The sequence below is a fragment of the Chinchilla lanigera genome, unplaced genomic scaffold (genome assembly GCF_000276665.1).
Source record: "Chinchilla lanigera isolate Chin_1 unplaced genomic scaffold, ChiLan1.0 scaffold00011, whole genome shotgun sequence".
Lineage (NCBI taxonomy): Eukaryota > Metazoa > Chordata > Mammalia > Rodentia > Chinchillidae > Chinchilla > Chinchilla lanigera.
In genome coordinates this window covers 4,813,638-4,822,324 of record NW_004955412.1, presented here as the reverse complement: position 1 = coordinate 4,822,324, position 8,687 = coordinate 4,813,638, and the positions used below count along the sequence as shown (strand labels likewise).

General features: G+C 35.2%; 1 long non-coding RNA gene across 1 annotated transcript in view; it reads left to right on the top strand.

Annotated features, from left to right (window-relative positions):
• Positions 1-1,340: 1,340 nt before the first annotated feature.
• Positions 1,341-8,687, top strand: part of LOC102008204 — a 44,818-nt gene continuing 37,471 nt past the window's right edge. The window contains exon 1 of the long non-coding RNA XR_001232851.1: positions 1,341-1,963. This is a non-coding gene — a long non-coding RNA (uncharacterized LOC102008204). The remainder of the gene's footprint in view (positions 1,964-8,687) is intronic.

Below are 8,687 nucleotides of genomic sequence, written 5' to 3'. Positions count from 1 at the left end.
AAAACAGAGACTATATATTTGTTCTAAATGTATAGCATATATATTATATATATATATAAAACACCTTTAGAAGTAAACATAACAGAAAAATTTTGTGAACTTGTGGCAAATATGTATCATATATGATACTGATAGTATAATTGATTAAAAATGATAAACTTTAGTAAAATTAAAATCCTCTGTTCTTTAAAATTATAAAAAGAAAAAACTCAGACTGATAGAAAATATTCATAAATAATGTGCCTGATAAAAGTCTTAGATTTAGGATATATAAAGAGCACTTAAAAGCTAATGAATAATAATAAAATAAGCAACCCTATAAAGCAGTGGACAAAGATTTGAACACTTCACCAAAATGATATAATGAGTATGACCCAGTCTTTCCAGTCCTAGACATTTACTCAAGAGGAATGAAAACATAGCTGCATTCAAAGACTTGTACATAACTGTTTACAGCAGCTTTATTTACAATATCCAAACCCTTGGAACCAATGTCCATCAATAAGAGAATGAGCAAGCTATTTGATGTATATTCAGTCAACTGAATAATGGCAAAAAAAGAATGAAATGCTTTCACAAAATCAATAGAGTGATAAATTTTAAGCTAATTGTACTGAATTAATGAAGAAAGAAGGCACATAAGAAAAACTGCACATTGTGTGACCTCATGTGTAAAACTCTAGGGAATGCAAACAAGTCTTTAGTCATGAAAGCACATAAATGATTGCCTGGGGATGGGCAGGAAGAAAGTATGAAATAATACTGGAGGAAGGGACTGCTAAGAGCTTGATTCTTGTGTTTACGAACTATGATTGATGTATATATGCCAGAATTTGTCAAATTGGACACCTGAAACTTGTAGTTTTTACTTCCCCATTAATCTTTAATAAAAAGTGTAAAACTGATAGTCTAAAGAATAAAAAATATAAAATTAATAGGTTAAAAATACAAAGACAAATCACATTAGTATTGAATATGTATGGCTCATTTGGCAGTTAATAGACCTGAGTTTGAGTCGTAAGTACTTAATAGCAAAATGAGTTAGACATAACCCCAAGTCAGTTTTCTTATTATTAAAACTACAGTAAACACACTGTTCAACTCACATACTGGAAATAAAATTTAAAAAAACATAAAAAAATACTTGTGAGTTATAAACCACTGCAAATAAAAATACCACATAAACAATTTGAGATGCATAATAACATAGGTAAGTAGATACAACATCTTACTTTAGTGACATTAAAGACAAACCATTTTAGTAGATAATCTTTCGCAAGTATTTTCATTGTTAATGATTTAAACAAAAATAAGTTAACTTTGTAGTTTAATATGTTCACAATCAACAAATGTATTTGCATCTGATGATTCACAATCTTTTGGGGGTTTATAAGCATAGTTAAAAGCCATGACTTTCTCGCTAGTAAAATCAGAATTACACAAACACACCTTTTATATACTATTTTGAAGGTTTATGGACTTGTTGTATCCTGTCCAACTTGTAATCCATAATATAATGTAGTAAGTTCATGTAGTTTTATTTTCCCTCAGCATCCATTTTGAACATACTCTGAAATTTCCCGTGCTAGGACCAGGACTTCGTCACCTTTGCCATACTTTCTAGTTTTCCTTTTCCTCCGGGACCTTCAGTGTGATGGGCATAGGTACCTGCCTTACACACCCACCTCCCGGTGACCACATCCCTTCCCAGGGACGGGCAAAATAGAACCTGCCTGGCTCACCCCATTGACACACACCCCCCCACGTGAATTGTGCAGACGCGTCACAGTGACCGCAGCTCTATCGCAGTGTAAATCACTGCTTTCACGCTTGTGTACTGTAAACCCACCAGTTGGAACTCGCACTGGGAAGCCTTCTTGAGAGATGTCCATGGGAGCCTTTGGCTCACAGACTCCTCGGCGTTCCCCCTGCTCCACGCACCGACTGAGCACGTGCGTTCCAGGTAGCTCCCCACTTCTTTTTTTTGGTGTTTTTTTTTTTTTCAGTACCGAAAATGGAACTCACGACGTCGCACTTGCCAGGCAAGTGCTGTGCAGCTGAGCTAAATCCCCAGCCCCTAGCTCCCCACTTCTGAGACAGTTAATTTTGTCTAACCCAAAGCTGGTAATCTCACAAAGTTGAAGACTTAAATTGAAGACAAAAGGAAAAAGTTAGGAAAGTATTTATTGGAAACAAGAAGAAAAAAATACCTACGGTTACCCAGAAGGGATTTTGAATGGAAGTCTAAATTGTCTTTTTGGTCTTGCTCTTACATGAATAAGCAGAGAACAGGAAGAAATCAGCTACCCTCCTTATTTCAAAGAAAATGAGTTTAAAGGAAACTGGTCTCTTTGTATTTCCAGTGCTCCTCAAAGTCTAGTGCAAAACTATGGGAGGGACTGTCAAACTAATTCAGCATACTCTGTAGAAGAACCTTCCTTTTGAGAGAAAGTGTCTCTTATATTTTTATCTTAGCATACTCTGAATAAGCGCCTTCTTCCTGTGCTTTATTTCACATTTCTACACTTAACTATTTGCAGGTTTTGAATTAGCATTTAAAACACAGGAATAAATTTAATATGTCATACAAAACTTCTTTTCTTTTTTAATTTTTTAATTTTAAAAATTAAAAAACTGAGAAAACAACAATGAAGACAAAATCAAAACAATGCAAAAACAACAAAAGCCATACATGACCTCAAGACAAAATGATAGAGATTTACAGTGCTTGCTATATTATATACTGTTATCTTCAATGAAGTTGCTCAGTCCTTTAGACATAAGAATGTAAGACTGATCAAACAATTAAAGACAGTAACAAGTAAAAAAAAACAAAAATAATTAAAAAAAACATTGGAAATGATGCAGACCTCCACCATACAAAATGATAGGAGTTCAACAATGGTTCTTATATCGCATATTGTTAAAATTTCTTTTTTCTTGACCAATTTTATACACTTAAATTTGGTAATTAGAATGACTGATCTGAAAACTTCTACACTGAATGCCACAAAAATTTGCTTAGATAAATTAAAAAAGAGCTAGATGACATATGTGTATATTAGAAGACTATTCAATGCCGTCTAAATCTGAAATATGCCAGATTCTATGGAGAAATTCATAAGCCAATTTTAAAATTTTATAGTTCAAAGGATGTAGAATATCCCAAACAAATTTGAAAACCTCAGATGACTAATATTACATGAGTATCAGACTTCATGGGAAGCTGCAATAATCAGAACAGTCTGATAATTACTTAAGAATTAAATAGATCAAAGGAACAAATTAGAGAGCCCAAAAGTTGGCTTGTGTTTATCGCTGGACTTACGACACAAGTATCATTGTCAAAATTGAATGGAGAAAGAAAAATCCTTTTTTAAAAATGATGTCAATGCAAATGGATCTCCATATAGAAAAAGGTAGGTCTTGACCCCTGCTTCACAATATACAAAATTAATTTGGGATAGATCTTAGATCTAAACATAAGTGCTAAAGTCCATAAGGCTTTCAGAAGTAAACGTAGGAGAATGCCTTTGTGATTTAGGAATGAATAAAAAATTGTTAGAATAGACATAGGCAAGAAAAAATCCTGATAAATTAAACTTCATCATAATTTAAATCTTCTGTGCATACAGGTAAAAATCCCCTATGATGAAGGTGATCATTGTGTATACCTAAAATGCATCAGTAAACTTCATTAACAAAAAAGTTATTGTAAAACATGGAAAAGTAAACTACAACCTAGGAGAACACACTTACAATACATAGATCCCGTAGTGCTGGTAAACGGACTGATGCTTGTAATATATGAAGAATTTCTACAGTTGTATCACTTAGAACTACACAACCCTAGCACTTAGGAGGGTGAGGCAGGACTTTGAGTCTCAGGCCAGCCTAGAATATATATCAAAATTCTGCCTTCAGATTTTAAAAAATATTAAAATTATTTCCATTTTTATAGCTGCTGAGAGTACCATGGGTCTCAGCACTATCCTTCTGTGCCTAATGTATGAATTGGCCCCCACTGTAAGGGCTCTTTGTTTTAATTTATTTTACTTTTTGACATTTTTTCCCCCTCTAAACTTCCCAACTAGCCAGTCATTTTTTCAGTGGTGACAATGTGTACTTTGGGCTTTACACCAAGAACCCAAGCCTTTGAAAAATAATTTTTCAGTAGAAAATTTCCTGCCTTTTGCAAGCAACCTTTTAATTTTTCTCCCTGAGCATGGAGAAGTCAGCCTGATACATGTTGACCCTCTTTTCCCGCAGAGCCCAGCTTGAGCAAGGCGCTCCTATTGAATCGAAAGTGTGCGGCTGAATGAGTAGCGGTGATGTGCCCCTTGTGCTGTTACCTCACCAAATGAAAAGTCTGCCCTGTCTCCTGTAGTCCTGAAGTGAATTTAAAAACAAATTTGAGTAGTAACCTTTTCTAATATTAAAAAGGCACATTAGGGAGTCTGGTAATTTTAGAAAGCATTAACATATTACCTTTTCCCAGTTCTAAGACTCTCAGGCTGATCATTTCTGTCAGGAGCAGTGCAGCTCAAAGCACCCAGTTTAGCTGCACATCTGGTGAGTCTGTGTGTGCTGCACATTGTGATACTCCCTAAGGGTACACAGAGTGCATCTGCCACTGAGGAGCTTTGCGCCTCTGAGGGGAGAGAACTTACCCCTAGACTACGGCAATACAATGTACCAGATTCTATGATGGGCAAATACATGGATTGAGCACCATGCAAGCAAAGAAAGTTTTAGGGCCTACCCCCAAGTATTGTCTCACCTCATTTGAGGATTCTTGAGTCTCCACATCCACACCCGCGCATTATCTGGACAGCATAGTTTCTGCCCACAATTAGGCCTTGACTTGTGACTTGCTTGGGACAAAAAACCACAAGCAGAGCGACAATACACCCATCCTAAACTGCAACTTTAATGTAAATGGTTTTTTGGGGGGTGGGAGGGCTTGGTCTCTTGCGGTTCTTCTCTCTTGCATGAAATAATGTGCTCTAGAGAAGGACAATCCCTTAACCCTGGATCCTAAATGAGAATATGTGTACACCTGAATGGTGTAACCAGACAGAATATCAATAAAACTGTTCCACATACCCATGGGCATAAAACTAATAGTACTTACTGCCAGGAGCTCTTGAGCTCTCCTCCCTCCCTCTCTTCCTCCCTTGCTCTCTCTTTTCCCTCCTTTTCTCTTTCCCCTTCCCCGGCCTTTTACAATAGCAAACATTGAGTAATAAAAACCTTGACCATTCCAGTTGACTACAGTTTTTCTGTGTGAACAAGTCGTACATTTGTACCTTACAAGCAGAAAGTGTACTGCTTGACTCAATGAAATTAATACAGTTACCAAAAAACTGAAATAAACCAGAGTGGCTTGTTAGTTCTCTAAAAAATTCCACAATGCTTACTGTCTTATAAAATGATAAGAATAAAATCTGATATGGAAACTTTGCCCAGGCAGTACACTCATACCTTTCTGGTGGCATTGTAATTTGGTCCCAGGACTTTAGGAAAGAAATTATAAGAACTAGAAAAAAATAGTTCTGTTTTGGCCTATAAATACAATTCCTGGAAGCCTGTCCTAAGGAATTTTTAAAAAATTTTTAATTTGTTAGTATATGTGTGTAGTACATAATACTTACATTCTTTGTGGGAAGTTTGTACACGTACATAACACACCTTAATTCCTCTTTTCATCCCATTTCCTTTCCCTCCCTCCCTCTTCCACCCATCTTGTGATCTTCTCTTTTTTTGTACGTTTGTGATATGCAATGTTTACAATCTTTGTATGGAGTTGGTACGAATACATAACACATTCAATTCCTTTGTTTTCATCCCTCATCCCTTCCCTCCCCACCCATTCTCCATCTCTTGGTCCCCTTTCCCGTTGAGGACAAACTATCTCCCTATTCCTTATGATCCATCTTTTATTTTACTCTTTACTTTTACTCAGGGTGTCTCATATAAGAGAAATCAAGTGATGTATAAGTTTGTGTTTCTACTTCACATAAAGTGCTGGTCTCAAGGTTCATGGAAAAATTTTTTTTCAATGAGAAAACCCTTTTCATCCAAAAGTTTTAATGTGTAGTTTTTCATGACAGAAAACTATGAATTTTAGAGCAATATAGACACTGTTAATAGTAGGTGGTTGTGACTAACCAGTTTTTGGAGATATATAAAATATTAAAGTTGTATTCCTGGATACCAGGTAGTAGTGGGGCAAAGGGTTATGATATGTTATTGAATGAAAAGATCAGTATATGTTTGAATGATACTTTAACACAATTATGAAGAGAGCGAGTGGCATCTCTCTTGATGTGCAGCACCCCCCCCCCAATTCCCTAGAGTTCAATGGCAGAATCCTGGAACATAAAGATCCATGTAAATAAAAAATCCAAAAAAAATCATGTCAACACCACAGTGAAATCTCCAAAAGTGTGGCCATGTGTGTCATTTAAGGTTCTGTCTGTACTTTGGGTAAGAACAGGTGGTGAAATATCAATTTAACCATTACAGCATTGAAATAGTGATTCCTTGGATGCCAAAATCTGCAGACACTATGGGTTTAAACAAAGAATACATACAAGGAATTAAAATTGAAGAAATAGAAAGGCATTGTACACTTGAATCTAAAAAATTTACTAGAATATGAGTGATGAGAATAAATATGAGAAGTACAGAAAACATTTAAATGTTCAGTGGATTACAGGCTCAATACAAAAGTAACTTGGAAGTTGGAAGCTGGCTATCAATTGTTCCTGACTGCAGTTGCTAAAAACTGAAAGGGATATAGTGGCTGATTTAATTTAGGGTGTGCTTAAGCACATGCTGCCTGGAGTAAAGGGAGTGACTGCTATGATTCATCTTTATTATCTGAAGACTACAAATACTAAATAACAGCTACTGGATTTTTGAATAGTTAGAATGTATGCTGTAAATATGGAGAATCAAAATATATATTATGATATATTAGAAGTAATTAAAATAGTTGAGAGTATTTAATCTGGAGAAGAGTGTATATAGAGAACTGGAATATTTTTCCATTAGTGCATGAATAACTTTTTCCTTAGGATAAAAAGTTTATTTCATATTCTCTTTCATAATGCTGGCTATTTCTTTACTTTTCTTAAATTTATTTTTAATTGATAATCATTGTATCTACTATGGGGTACAATGTATTATGCATTCCAAAATTACTGAGAGTGGGTTTAAAATGTTTTCATCACAAAGAGATAAGTATTTGAGTTGATAAATATTTTAATTAGCCTGATCTAACTGCTGCATAATTTTTGTATACATGTATCAGAACATATATTATGTTCTATCAGTAAGTTAATACTTTAATTATTGCATGTGGAAGAGTAGGTAGAAATATGAAGTCACTACAAATTACAAAACTTACCTATCAAATTTGTAAAAGATAAAGGCTGCAGAACTGATCTTGATTGAAGGAAAATGGAAGAAAATTAAATATGTTAAGATGTTATTGATACAGTTAGCAAAACTTCAGTGGGCCTGTGAATTACATGGCATTGCTGCATCAACAGTTATTTCATTTCTGGGCAGTTGTATGCTGGTTATGTTGGTGAGTGTCTTTACTCTTGGAAAATAAGCATTAAAGAATTCATGGGTGAAAGAATAAATAAAATAGACAAACCCCTAGCCAACCTTATCGAAAAAAGGAAAGAAAAAACTGAAATAAAAGGGCTGAAATCACTACAGATCCTGAGGAAATTCAGAAGATCATCAATACCTACTTTGAAAATCTTTACTCTCATAGGATGGAAAACACAGAGAAAATGGACAGATTTCTAGATGGACATATGAATTACCAAAGCTGAATGAAGAAGATATAAAAATCCTGAATAAGTCAATGTCAGCCGGTGACATTGAGAATGTAATTAAAAACTTGCCAATGAAGAAAAGCCTGGGTCCTGATGGATTACACAGCTGAATTCTACAAGCAATTTAGGGAAGACTTAACACCAATTCTTCTCAAACTCTTTAATGAAATTGAAAGGGAAGGAATTCTCCCCAACTCATTCCTGGAGGCAGGTATTATTCTGTTACCAAAACCAGAGAAAGACCCAACCAAGAAAGAGACCCAACAGAGCAAGCTCCCTAATGGATATAGTTGCAAAAATTCTCAACAAAATACTAGCAAACAGAATACAACAAGTTATGAAGAAGATTATACACCATGACCAAGTGGGATTCATACCAGGAATGTGGGGATGATTCAATATATACAAATCAATCAATGTAATACACCATGTCAGTAGAGCCAAGGACAAAAATCACATGATCATCTCCATTGATGCAGAAAAAGCCTTTGATAAAGTCCAACACTCCTTCATGTTGAAAACTCTACAGAAAATAGGAATAGATGGCCTTTACCTCAAGCTGATCAAAGCCATCTATGACAAACCAACAGCTAACATCATACTAAACGGTCAAAATTTGAAAGCTTTCACTTTAAAATCAGGAGAAAGACAAGGATGTCTACTGTCACCATTCCTATTCAATATAGTTATGGAAATATTGGCTAGAGCAATTAGACAAGAGAGAGGAATAAAAAGAATAAGGATAGGAAAGGGAGAAGTGAAATTGTCATTATTCACAGATGACATGATATGCTATATAGAAGACCCCAAAAACTCCGCCAAAAGGCTCAT